The sequence below is a fragment of the Macaca nemestrina genome, chromosome 13, assembly GCF_043159975.1.
Source record: "Macaca nemestrina isolate mMacNem1 chromosome 13, mMacNem.hap1, whole genome shotgun sequence".
NCBI lineage: Eukaryota > Metazoa > Chordata > Mammalia > Primates > Cercopithecidae > Macaca > Macaca nemestrina.
Window position 1 is genome coordinate 9,151,264 of NC_092137.1, and position 14,303 is coordinate 9,165,566.

Consider the following 14,303-nt stretch of genomic DNA (forward strand, 5'->3'; position numbering starts at 1 on the left):
ACTGGAAAATGGAACTAGAATGTCACCCTTTTAAGACCTAACTAGGCTAAACAAGAGGTAGCAAACACAGTAGGAGAAGTCCTGGCTCCACTGTGTTCTGGCTTCACCACTGACGTGGACTGTACCAGCAAACAAATCACTTATCTTCAATTTCATTGAGAATGTTAAGAGATTTTTAAAATAAATGATTTCAATGGTCCCCTGTTCCTCTAAAATTATATGATTCCCAAGAATTTTTGGTACTTTCTCTGTGAGACCACAGTCTAGGTTTAAATTAGGCTAAAAGATGCAAATGAAACTAATGATTACTCATCAGTTTGGGAATAGCATTGCTTTCTAATTACTTCACAGGTTCCAGAACTACCTCGAATTTATTACGTCTCTAATCAATCATTCTTCTTAAAAATGCCTATTATTTCTCAGTGGCCTGCAAAGATTTCTGTTTTAAATCTGTGCATCTTGGGGAAGCATTCTATTTTCCTCATAGCTTTATTTGGCGTTTTTATCTTTATGTGAATGAGTCAAATCTCAATACAAAGAACACCCCTTTCATGCTTATTTATTACGACATGAGCATGCAACCTGCAACCCCTGATCCCTACGCACAGAAAAATAAAGTTCAATCTCTTTCATGTCTGCATAATAGTTTTCGTGTCCAAATTATGAAACATCTTAAATATAAATTGCTGTAGCCTCCGCAGGTTTCATCATAAGCACTGCCACTACTAGCAGCATTTATTGCATCTGCTTGGGGCACTGCACTGGGGAAGAAGGTCTCATTTTCCCAGTTCACCTAATATTCCAGGTTCTTTCTGTTTATCTATAATTGTAAGAAGAGTTGCCTTTCTGATACATGTTGACATATCACTGTTCTTCTCAACAGTGTAGTCTGGCTACTAGGGGAGGAGTTACACCCACCCTCTTCTGCTGCCAGCTCTGTGACAAAGAGAAAGCTGTAAGTTATTCTCCAGCCTGCTGAAGAGTTTTGCATAGTCCCCAGAAGCCTAACACTTTCAGCAGAATTCCCCCTTTGTAAGTAAACGTGTCAAACTGCATGTTTTGTTGTGTGTTATTTTATGTCTAAACCCTTTCTCCCTTATTGTCATTTTATAGATGCTGGGTTTGGGTCCACAGGTTACAATACCAGTGTCCTAACTAATGTCAGGGTTCCAGCCAGTGAAAAATTAGAAATGAGAGTCATCTCTTTCCATAATGTCTGGGGTTACCACATCTAACCTTGTTCTCTTGCCAAAGAACTTGCTCTCCAGGATGGGTGACTCTGGATAAACATGAGGTACCTGCTAAGGAATGACCTTATAATCAGATAATAGTCTAGTTTCGATCTCGTCAAATTATATTTTAATTTATTTTCCATTTGAAATCAGATAGTTATTCCCTCTTATTTAGATTTTTTTGTGTGTACATTTTGATGTAGGCCTAAAATACTGTATGTCACAAGACAGTTGTTATTAAAATCACAAAACATTAAGTTTAAAGGAAAACCTATCATGAAAGAGATACTGTTCCCAAGGAAGCTTAAACCAATTTATTATTAAATTTACAAATAATGGGTTACCACTTCCAAAGTGAAGATGTAGGTCAGGTGGAAATAAACACGAAAGGAGGGTCCTTTATTAGATACTTCATCTGAAATTTTGTCCTTAGCTTTGTTGAGGCACTGGGTGGTGAGGGTTATGTTAATATAAAACAACAGATAAAGAAGAGCACTGGAATGAGACTGCCTTAAGTTTGAGGCCTACTTATTTGATTTGGGGAAAGTTACTTAACCTCCTCGGGCCTCAATCTTGTCATCTATAAAATGGAAGTAATAATGATTTGTTGTGGTGTTCAAATAACTTAATACACTTAATGCTTGTCATATTGTAAGTGCTCAATAAATATTAGCCATCATCACCTTCATCAGCAGCACCAGCACCTTCATCATCATCATCACCATTATGTCTTACAGCATATGGTTACATTTATCATCATAAGTACCATATGCTAGATAGAAGGGTAGATTAAAAACAAGTTGTTACATGGACACAGGGAGGGGAACAGCACACACTTGAGCCTGTTGGGGGTTGGGGGGTGGGAGGGGGGAGCATCAGGATAAATAGCTAACGCCTCCTGGCCTTAATACCTAGGTGATGGGTTGATAGGTGCAGCAAACCACCATGGCACACATTTACCTATGTAACAAACCTGCATGTCCTGTACATGTATCCCATAAGTTAAAACAAAATCTAACAAACAAACAAACAAAAAACACAAGTTGTTGCTTTAGTCAGCTTATTCCTCCAGATTGAGGGAAAAAAACCACTGAGGGCTAAAATTTAGGGTATAAAGAGTACATTAAGTAATTTAATAAATTCCTGGCCTACCTCACCTGAAAGCGTTAACAGAATTTTGCACTTACGGAAATAAATTGGGCAACAACTAGTTTTGAACTTTTTCTTCTTAAATGCTGGAATATACTGTGGTTAGATATTTTGCTTTTAACTGTTAGTATCTCTTCTGAGTCTTTACAACCTACACAGTAGGAAAGGGATTTTAAAAGGACAAACAGTAATTCATATAAAAATTTCATGGATAAGAACTAAGCAAATGAATGCATAATTTATAATTTGCAGTATCATATTACTTTGTGGCACATTTAAAATTATTACTCTGATTGATTATTTTGAAAATGCCAGGCACCATTAGATTTCATCCTTCTGCACAGTATTTCTCTAAATACCATCTCTGAATCCACAAATATTTATCTCTTTTTGGTTGGCGTCCAGCTGGTAACCAGTAAAATGATCCTACATTATTATAGGACAGGAGCCAGGAACTTGGTTTCATTGCATAAAGCCACTCTATTCCTCTTTGTGTGAAATATATTCCACTACTGGTCCCTAGATACTTATTTAAGAGAGCACTTAAAATTGCTCCCTTTGGAGTTGCCTGAGTGTCATTGAGAAATAAATCAAAAGACAAAATCAACTCAAGTATGTCTGATACAACTCAACAAGACAGTGTGTCTCAGTGGGGTCCCAGGATCATCTTTATTAGAATCACTCAGTATGCTTATTTAAAGTCCAGATTCCTGAGCAATAGTCAACACATAAAGAATCAGCGTTTTCTACGTCAGAGCCCTAGAATCTGCATTTTATTAGTGTTCATGGGTAATTCCTAAGTACCCGCTGAAGTTTAAGAACTATTGCCCTGGGCCCTTAATATATCGTATTCTATTAAGAACTTCATTATAATTAAGCAAATACAAAAATAATTGGTATATGCTGATTCATATGCCATAATAAATTAACAAGGTTTTACTGTGTCTTTCCAATTTACAAATAATCCACAATCCTTTCTGTATGTTAAAATGTTAATTAAATTCACTAACATTACATCAGTACTAATAACTATGACAACTAACATTACTATATCCATTTTATTATGTAAATAAAATAAAAATCAAATGTCCAGGGTTCTTACTGAATATGTGTAATAAAGATGTAAATATTCTTGTATCTTTCTGAGTAGCTATGGTTTTTACAAATTTCAGAAACCTGCTAGCTTTGAGATCCTGCGTTTGAGAGCCAGCATTGGCTAGATACACCATGCAAGTGATAGAGTATTTGGACCAGGAAGAGAATTTGGAAGTAAAGGGAATTCGTGTAGCACAGTGTTCAGTTTTAAGAGCTTCATCTAGGTGAAGACTCATAAGTAATATACATATGGTATAGCCAAGGTCTTTTATGAAGAAAAAGTAATCACAGACAAAAACTGTCAAAGAAGGAAATGAAAAAAAGAAGCAATTAAGAAGTTTTAGAACAGGGCAGACATTTTTCTCTTGTTTTTATTTTTTGGATTTCACTTTATTTGTATTAAACAATTTTAAAAGGCAAATAACACTATAAGATTTTAACAAAAAAGAGAAGTCCCTGTTCTATGTTTTCTCCTAAATTTTGCTTCCTATAGTTAACACTATGAACTCTTTTTTTTTTTTTTTTTCTTTTTTGAGGCAGAGTCTCACTCTGTCGCCCAGGCTGGAGTGCACTGGCGCGATCTCGGCTCACTGCAACCTCAGCCTCCCAGGTTCAAGCTGTTCTCCTGCCTCAGCCTCCCAAGTAGCTGGGATTACAGGCACCCGCCATCACACCCGGCTAATTTTTTTTTTTTTTTTTTTTTTTAGTAGAGACGGAGTTTCACCGTGTTGGCCAGGCTGGTCTTGAACTCCTGACCTCAAGTGATCGGCCTCTGTCTCCCAAAATGCTGGGATTACAGGCATAAGCCACTGTACCCGGCCAACATTTTCATCTCTTTTAACTATTTCTATATGAATTGGCCTTCACATTTTCTGGGGTTGGGGGGGAAGATGTTTATAGTGCTCCTTCAGGACTTTTCCATTTTAAACATTGTACATTGACAACCTAACTGTGGATGATGAGAATAGAAGTATTTTCCCATTCTCCCTTCAACCTGATTCTCCCAATATAATTATATTACTACTTTGGGCTAAACAAATATTTGGTGTTTCCATTTTTATGAACTCATAAATATTTTTCAGAGGGGAGCCACATAGTATATTATGATTATGTTTTCATTCCTCTACAACTTTGTGTTTTTCCTGGAGCTAACAGTTGCCTTTCCTTCATCACTCAGTTTTCTACATAACTATCGAATTCATTTCCAAATCCTACCACAGAACTCTAGAACTCCTATCAACATGGCCATGTGCACAGAGTGACCTATTAGTTCTGTGTTTTTCTGGGTATCCTGGCCCCCTGTGTTCTTCTGCTTCATTCTGTCCTGGCTACTCTTAAGCCCCAAAGCAAGCCTGCAGCCTAGGATTTTCCTTTGGTGTGATGGAGGGATTCCTTTCACTCCTCTGCCATAATGGGACACCTGGATGTTACACAACCAGGAACAACACCCAGTTCCGCCGTAGGACTGCTCTAATAGTAATCCCACAGCCCCCGCCACCTGCTGTTTGGTGCTTAACTCTAGGGACCAGATAGTACATGCATTCTCAATGGCAGTGAAAATTGGTTTTAGGAGATTGGGGATAATAGATATTTACATAGTACATAAATAGGTAAACAATATATCTATGATATTCAGATTTCATGGATGGGGTAAAGGAAAATATGTTTAAAAAGGCTCCACAGAGGGGCAATAATAAAAAGAAAAAAGGATGAGAAACACAGATAGCAGAGCCTTTGCCACAATGCCCCAGAATATGTGCTACCTCTGTGTAGTTACCATTTCTTGTCTCCAATGCCCAAATCTCTCCTGGGTGAGTTTACCTGATGGACCTCAGTGACATGCAAAGCTGCTGCTGCAAGGGAGCCTGGGAAATACAGTTTTTTTCTTTCTAGTGTCTAAAGTAGAGGAAAGCTGTTAGGAAGGGGATGGAAGAGTGGGTGCTGAGTGCCCCAGTCTGTGATATCTGCCCAAGATGGGTCTAGAATTTTCAGACCAAAACCTTTATCACTTAGAATTTTGAAGGCATTGCTCCATTTTCTTATAAGTTCCAATGATGCTATTAAGAAATGCCGTTTTAATTCCTGATTCTTTAGATGTGACCTGGTTTTTAATTTTTCTTCCCTCTCTAGAGATATTCTTTTTTATCACTGATGTTCTGAAATTGTAGTGATCTGTCTTAGGGTGGGTCTTTGCTATTCATTGGGCTGGGTATTTTGTGGACTCTTTGGATGTAGAAACACAAGACCTTCAGTTCAGGAAGTTTTTCGTGTTTCTTTGATAATTGTCTTCTCTTCATTTTTACTGTTCTCTCTTTGTGGAATTCTTATTTGTAGGATATTGGACTTTCTGGATTAATCCTCCAACTTAATTTTTGTCTCTATTTTCCAGCTTTGTCTTTTCTTCTATATAACTTTCTCGACTTTATCTTCCAACCTTCTCCTGATTTGCTATTATTTTCTCTAGATATTTTTCATTAAATTGTTCACAAAAATATATACATTCTCCTCATTGAAAATTCCTGCAATGGGCCGGGCGCGGTGGCTCAAGCCTGTAATCCCAGCACTTTGGGAGGCCGAGACGGGCGGATCACGAGATCAGGAGATCGAGACCATCCTGGCTAACACGGTGAAACCCCGTCTCTACTAAAAAAATACAAAAAAAACTAGCCGGGCGAGGTGGCGGGTGCCTGTAAGTCCCAGCTGCTCGGGAGGCTGAGGCAGGAGAATGGCATAAACCCAGGAGGCGGAGCTTGCAGTGAGCTGAGATCCGGCCACTGCACTCCAGCCTGGGCGACAGAGCCAGAGTCGGTCTCAAAAAAAAAAAAAAAAAAAAAAAAAAAGAAATTCCTGCAATGAATAAGAGTAACAAAATGAAATAACAATGAAATATGTTTCGTACACTTAAAAAGTTTAAGTTATGAGAAAGGGGTTTATACAATAAAAGAAACAATAAACAAATGTGAACAAGCACCCAGAACACATCCAAATGTCTGTGCAAAGACTGTTCCCATCAACTAGCCCACTGCACGTTACAGTTTATGTAACTCCTCAATCAATCACTTATGAAATGTAAGTGAGAACATTAAGAAATACGAGATCTACCTCATGTTTCTGATTTTCACAATATCAGTGCCAAACTCATACCATCTTCACTAACTCTAAATGGTAAATATTTCCAAAGTAAAAAGCAAGCACTTCTTGTAACCTGCTGAGCAGGTTTTGCTGAAATAGTGAATTTCACTATACTGAAGAAGAATTTGTCAGCCGGGCGTGGTGGCTCATGCCTGTAATCCCAGCACTTTGGGAGGCCAAGGTGGGTGAATTACTTGAGGTCAGGAGTTCAAGACCAGCCTAGCCAACATGGTGAAACCCCGTCTACTAAAAATTAGCCAAATGTGATGGCATATGCCTGTAATCGCAGCTACTCAGGAGGCTGAGGCAGGAGAATGGCTTGAACCCAGGAGTTGGAGGTTGCAGTGAGCTGAGATCACACCACTGGACTCTAGCCTGGGCAATAGAATGAAACTCCATCTAAAAAAAAAAGAAGAAGAATTTGTCACAACTTATGTTAAAATAGCATGAATAACAAAGAACACCAAATAAATATCAGCAAGAGTAATGTCTATACATATTAAAGTATCCACTTAAACCATGTTCTAATTAAATAGAATGTCCACTAAGTCAATTTTATATATCATTACACATAACATGATATCAAAGAATATGACTTCATCTATCAGACCTTTCCAAATACCTATTCCCAAATTAATATTTATGCACTTGTTAAGACTTAGTTTACTTAGAAAAGAAAAACAAACACACATGCATTTTTATAATTTAAAATATTTCATGTTACACATGAGCAATGTTCAGATTTAAGTTTTAAACCAAGTTTACTTTTTCCTAAGTTGTATTTATGCCAAGGCTTTCTTACAAAAATTTATCTTAAATGTATAAATTGGACAAACTTACAGTAGTATTTCTAATGTTCGATTTGAAATGTGAAAACATAAACCTATTCTGAATAAAGATATTGTCAAGGTTTGGGGTGTAAACATTTTGTTAGGCAAACAACTTAGTAAAAAAAAAAAAATTGACCTTCACTTAAAAATATACACAATCTCATAATAAGCCCCTGGGCTTCCAAGTTGAAATACAGCTTGCATTTCTAGTGAAGACATATGCTTTATTTAAAGGGAGGGTTGAGTTACAAATTCACCAACATGTTGAAAACGCATTCGTTTTTTGAAAAAAGCCAATACTGCTTGTGAAAATGTAGGCAGTGGGTTATAATGTGGACACAAATTTCAGAAAATATTGCTTCTCCCCTTCAATGGTGTTCCTGTAGTAAGTAAAATACATCTTTGACCCTGGTCAGTGGTCTCATTTGATGGCCGGGGTAATATATTTGATTTTATATATACAAACCAAGCATTTCCTCCCCAGATGTCCTATTCACAAGAGTCAAAAAGTATAGTTCTATTTAGAAATAATAGTGATAGAGCCAGATGAACCATCACTCCTTGTTGCTAACGAAGTAGAAATTCTGAACAATGTTTTCCCCCATGGCTGTTTTGATATCTATAAGAGCTTTGGCACAAGCTAAAATTCTCATCAACCTTTAAAAAATGGCAATGAAGGCCGGGCACAGTGGCTCACGCCTGTAATCCCAGCACTTTGGGAGGCTGAGGCAGGTGGATCACGAGGTCAGGAGATAGAGACCATCCTAGCTGTTGCAGTGAAACCCCGTCTCTACTAAAAAAAAAAAATACAAAAAGATTAGCCGGGCGTGGTGGCAGGTGCCTGTAGTCCCTGCTACTTGGGAGGCTGAGGTAGGAGAATGGCGTGAACCCGGGAGGCAGAGCTTGCAGTGGGTGGAGATCACGCCACTGCACTACAGCCTGGGTGACACAGCAAGACTTCGTCTCAAAATAAATAAATAAATAAAATAAAAATAAAAAATGACAATGAAAACAACAACAAGATCAATCATGGAAAGTTCTCCACTATTCCCGATATACGTTCAATCAACCAATACAAAGCAAAGCTCAGTGATGCAGTAGAGAGAGACCAGGGCTCAAGAGTGGTGCAGAATTATGCAGAAGAAGAAGATTCCTTCTGTGGTCATGACTATTCCAATTTACTAGCGTGTCCCCATCTGGAGAACAAAACAAACCTGATTCAACCAGAATGGATAAGCAGAGTTAGCTTTCATGGTCCTAATATTAGAAATTTTAGGTGACACAGCTTTGGTCTTTAAAATTTGCACAGATGACAAAAATAAAAATAAAATAAACTCATCAGTATAACCAGATGGCTCATGCAGTTGTTGGAGAATAGTTTTAAATGCATGTAAAATTTATTAAATTAAGATTTCTTTAAGTATCGGTTATTATTCACTGATTCATTTGTTCACAAAATATTTATTGAGTTCCTAAAATATCAGATACTGTATTAATCACTGGTACTATCAGAGTGAACAAGAATGTCAGGCCTCCAAAGAGTGGAATATCTTTATGTTTACTGAGGAGATTATAGAAACATATCGAACAGCGTTTCTGTGAACTGCAAACCTTATTTATCACATGTTTAACCACCACACACATGCCACTTTCACTTCATTCTAATACACACTCTGAAAGATTTGACAATTGGGAAGCATGGTGCTCCAACACAATTTTTATTATCTAAAATGTTTCTAAAGATCATAAATAGAACATAAGGTACATTTTATTCCTACGTCAGCGGGTCAAATCTTTTCAAAAACAGCTGAAATCTTTTAAAATTTTCATGTGATAGTACATTAAATAAGTACTATTTTAATAATGATCAAATTAAAAGAGAACAATTTGATAATTTAATCAATTAAAGAGAAGGACTCCTTTTATGTCCATTGTTTTGTTTATTTTTTTTCTTTTTTCTTTTCTTTTTTTTACCCTTCCTCTGTTGCCCAGGCTGAAATGAAGTAGTAAAATCATAGCTCACTGTAACCTCAAACTCGTGGGCTCAAGTGATCCTCCCGCCTCAGCCTCCTGAGTATCTGGGACTACAGGTAGGCACCACAGTGCCTGGCTAAGCTTTTAATTTTTTTTTTCTTTTTTTGTAGAGACGGGGTCTCTTACTGTTGCCCAGGCTGGTCTGAACTTCTGGCCTCAAGTTACCCTCCTGTCTGGGCCTCCCAAAGCACTGGGATTATAGGTGTGAACCACCACACCAATCCCCCATTATTTTCATATTTCAGTAACAAAATGTGTATTTGAACCAGACTTCTTCTTATAGCTTCAATCTGAAAACACAATTTTGACTACTCTCTCACTATATTTCAACAATTTTTAGCCCTGAAGGGGAGGGAGAAAGAAGATTGAAACTCTATAGGCCTTTGTTCAAAATCATTAGTGGCAAAAATAAGGTAAGACATAAGAAGTGAAGAATTATTAAATGAACTTTAAACTACTAGGAACCCTGGGCACACTTAATTACCTTCACCAAGTATCTTGCAAATGTATTTCACGAGCCACAAGGGAAACTGGCAGAGTGTGGATAGACTGATATAAAACCAACTTAACTGCTGAAAAAGACAACCCAAGCGTCTGGGGTCCCGGGTCTCAGCTTTCTCTGTGCCTCCATCCAAAGTCATTATCATGACATCTATGGTACAGAAAAATGTCGTCAAATGAAACAAGGAAAGGATCTATGAATGTTCAACAAATGTGTGCAAAATGTCACTTCTAAGACTCTTGGACCCCCTGCCCCCAAATTATTGTTTTTCTAAATTAAAAAAATGACTTGTATTTACTTAGAAGCATTTGGAATGTCAACCAAATAGTTACAACTTTTTTCTGCAGTTATAGAGTGGTATTCAGAACAACAATGCTAACAGAACAACAATTATTTCCTATAAGCTGCATCAAGGACAACTGAAAATGAAAAAGCTACCATTCCTGTATATAACTAATTTGTGCTGTACACCACCAAGAACCTGCTTTACATTTCCATGTCAATTTACAATCCCCATACTGTACCAGGCCAGGTTAGTGGCTATTGAAAATAGCACCAGAACAGGGTTATTTAAAGACATATTTGGTAATGTAACTGTACAAAAAAAGACACTGTACAGTTTAAAAACGTATCTTACACAGCCTTATATTTCAGAGTTTTTTCTTTAAAAGGAGTGAATTATGTGCGGGGTGGTTGAATGCTTTATAGACGAGGAAAAACTGCCCTAAAACCAACTTAGCCATCATCATCTTCTTCATCTTCCTCATCATCATCATCCTTTTCATCTTCCTCCTCTTCCTTCTTTGCTTTTTTCGGTTGTGATGACTCTTTTTTTTTTTCTGCTGCATCCGGTTTTCCTCTAGCTGGGTATGCAGCAGTAAGCAATGTCCTTTTTGTATTTTTCCTTCAGCTTTGCAGTCTTCTTTTTACAAGGCTGCCTGTCACCAGCAGCACTGTTATTCCACACCTCTCTGTTTCTTTGCAGCATCACCAATGGACATACCAGGATGTTCTCCTTTAATGTTGGGGTGCAGAACAAGAAAAAGGCGGAAGGAGGCCTCTTGAATGCATTGGGATCCTTGAGCTTCTTTTTTATTTCTTCTTTGGGAGAGATGTAGGTTTCATTTCTCTTTCATTTCACAGGCCTGGTCTGCCTGTGCCATGTCCTCAAATTTTGCTTTCTCTTTAGCTGACATGGCCTTCCACTTCCCTGAGCACTTCTTAGAAGGCTCTGAGAAGCTGACGGAACCATCTGGGTGCTGTTTCTTGTGCTCCTCCTGGCCAGTTTGCACAAAGGATGCCTATGATGACATTTTGCCTCTCAGCTTTTTAGGATCACCTTTGCCCATGGTTAGTTATATTTCCTTGGTGAGGCACAGCCTTGCCCCGTGCTTGTCCAGCTCTCATGGGCTCCTGGCACAGTCTCTATGGAACTCGATGTACTGCAATGGCTGTTGAATCACTTTTAATAGCTGCAACCTGTTATCATATCAATCGACACGTATACACACATTAAAAATCTCAAAATTGGCTGGACGCAGTGGCTCAAGCCTGTAATCCTAGCATTTTGGGAGGCCAAGGTGGACAGATCACCTGAGGTCAGGAGTTTGAGACCAGCCTGGCCAACATGGTGAAACCCTATTTCTGCTAAAAATACAAAAATTAGCCAGGTGTGGTGGTGCACGCCTGTAATCCCAGCTACTCAGGAGGCTGAGGCAGGAGACTTACTTGAACCAGGGAGGTGGAGGTTGCAGCAAGCCGGGATGGTGCCGTTGCATTCCAGCCTGGGCAACAGAGCTAGACTCTGTCTTAAAAAAAAAAAAAATCTCAAAATTGTTGACTAATCCAAAGTTGTTTACATTTTCATCTAGAACATTAAACTGCTGAAACATAACCACACAAATACTGAACCACTGATTTTAGAACAGGAAAAGCCACCTACTGTTTAACAAGCAGGAAAACTCCAGTTTAACAAACAGGAAAACTGAGGCACAGAGACTTATGTTAATTTGCCACGCTCACGGAGCAATTGAGTGGCAGAGCAAAGACTTCAAGCCAAATCTTGGTATCCAGAGCTTTCCACACCCCATTAGAGCGCCTACCCTATGCCAGCATTCTACGAGGGACACGAGAGAGTTACAAAGAGCATGCGGGGGACTTCCTATGAAACCAAGAAGCCAAAATCCAGACTTCTACACCCCAAACAACCTGCGACAACTAACAATACAAAGCTGTGTGTGATAATTAAACGAAAACAAACAAAACAGTAAAGTGCCATGGGATTTAGAGAGGAGAGATGATTTAGGTCTGAGAATTAAACAGTTTCATGGTCTATATCTTAGAATGGTAGAACTTCTTAACTTTTGTTTGAAAATAATTTCAGCCTTAAAATCATTACGAAAATAGAAATAGTATAAGGAACGTTTGTATACCCTTTATCCAGATTTGGATTCACCTGTTGTTGACATTTTACCTCATTCGCTTTATCACTGGTGCTTGCTCTTTATTTATTTATTTATTTTACACACACTTTAAAAAAATTATTTAAGGGTAAGTTACATACGTTATAGCCCGTTACCACTAAATACTTCAGTGTATATTTTTTAAGATTAGGATTTTTTTCTTAAGTAACCACAGTACAGTTATCAACTTCATAAATTATGTTGATACATAATGCATTTCTCTAATCTATCAATCTACAATCCATTTTCCAATTTTTTCCTTTGATCTAGTAGCATTTTTTAAGGCATTTTTCCCAGTACAGGATCCAGGTCAAATATTGCATTTGTTATTGAGACTCTTTAGCCTCCTTGAAACCACAACCTTTCTTTGCCCTTTATGGCATTAATGCTTTTGGAGACTATGGTTTTAGTTCCCACTATTTTTTTCTTTTTACCTTGATAACAGTATTTATTTGTGCTTATCTGCTGTTCCTTTGTGGTTACACTGGGGTTATGTGTTCTTGACCAGAAGACGGTACAGGCAGGGTTGTGTTCTTTTCAGGGTATCACATCTGGTAGCACGTGATATCCACCTGTCCTTCGTAAGCAATGCTCATTTTGATCATCTGGTTAAGGTGTTGTCTGATCTTTCCAGTCTATAATTATGATTTATTTTTCTCCCTTGTAACTAATAATGAGTTTTATTAGAGACTGGCACTTTAAGAACTTACGAATATCCTGCTTCTCATCAATATTTCCCTTACACTTAGCAGCTGTTAATTGCTGGAGCCAACATTTAACATGATGGTTACAAAATTAGGATTTTCCAACTCCAACACTCCCATCATATTTTCCATTTGGCTTTGGCATTTTGGGATAAGCAAGAGCCCTCCCTTCTTCTCCTCTATATCTATCTATCTATCTATCTATCTATCTATCTATCTATCTATCTGTCTGTCTGTCTATCTATCTATCTATCTATATGTCTGTCTACCTACCTGTCTATCATCTATCAATATATCCTTCTCTCTTTTTTCCTTCTTCCTCCTTTTGCTTCATATATATTTATTTTTGGTCTAAACTCATTAATTCCTGTATTATTTATAATTCATTACTATACTTTTTAATTTTGGTGGCAATAGTGTAACAGATGTGACCCGTGAGATCCCCTTGAATATCCCTGTAATTTGTGTGTGTGTGTGCATGCTTTCTTACTTCCTAGCGCATGGGCCACTTCTGGAACAATAAGTTCCAGGCCCATCTTGAAGATACTGTGCCTCAGTCCTGGGGGAGGAAATAATCTGGAAAAAACCAATCTTCTATGCTTGGATCTTTGTGTAGTTTCTAAAGACGGGTAGAATTTTGATAGATAGGGAGAATAGAAACTAGCATTGTAGCATATGCAGACAAGGAATATAGATGCTAAGCACAGGGAAAGGGTTTCCCTTTTCCCTCTAGATTAATAAGGGTTCTCCAGAGTAACAGAATCAATGGAATACATAGAGATATACTAGAGGAGATTTATTATGGGAATTGGTTCATGTGACTATGAAGGCCAAGAAGTCCCATGATCTGCCCTCAAGCTGGAGACCCAGGGAGGCCAGTGTGTCTGAGTCCAAAGGCCTCTGAACCAGGAGTGCCAATGTCTGAGAGCAGGAGAAAATGGATGTCCTGGCTCAGGAAGGAGAGAGATTTCACCCTTCCTCTGCCTTTTTCTTCTATTTGGGCCCTTAATGGAGTGGATGATGCCAGCCCAATTGGTGAGAGAGGAGGTTTTTTACTGGGTCTACTGATCTCTTCTGGAAATACTGATCTCTTCTGGAAATACCCTCACAGACTCACCCAGAAACAATGTTTTGCCTGCCATCTGAGCATCCTTTAACCCAGT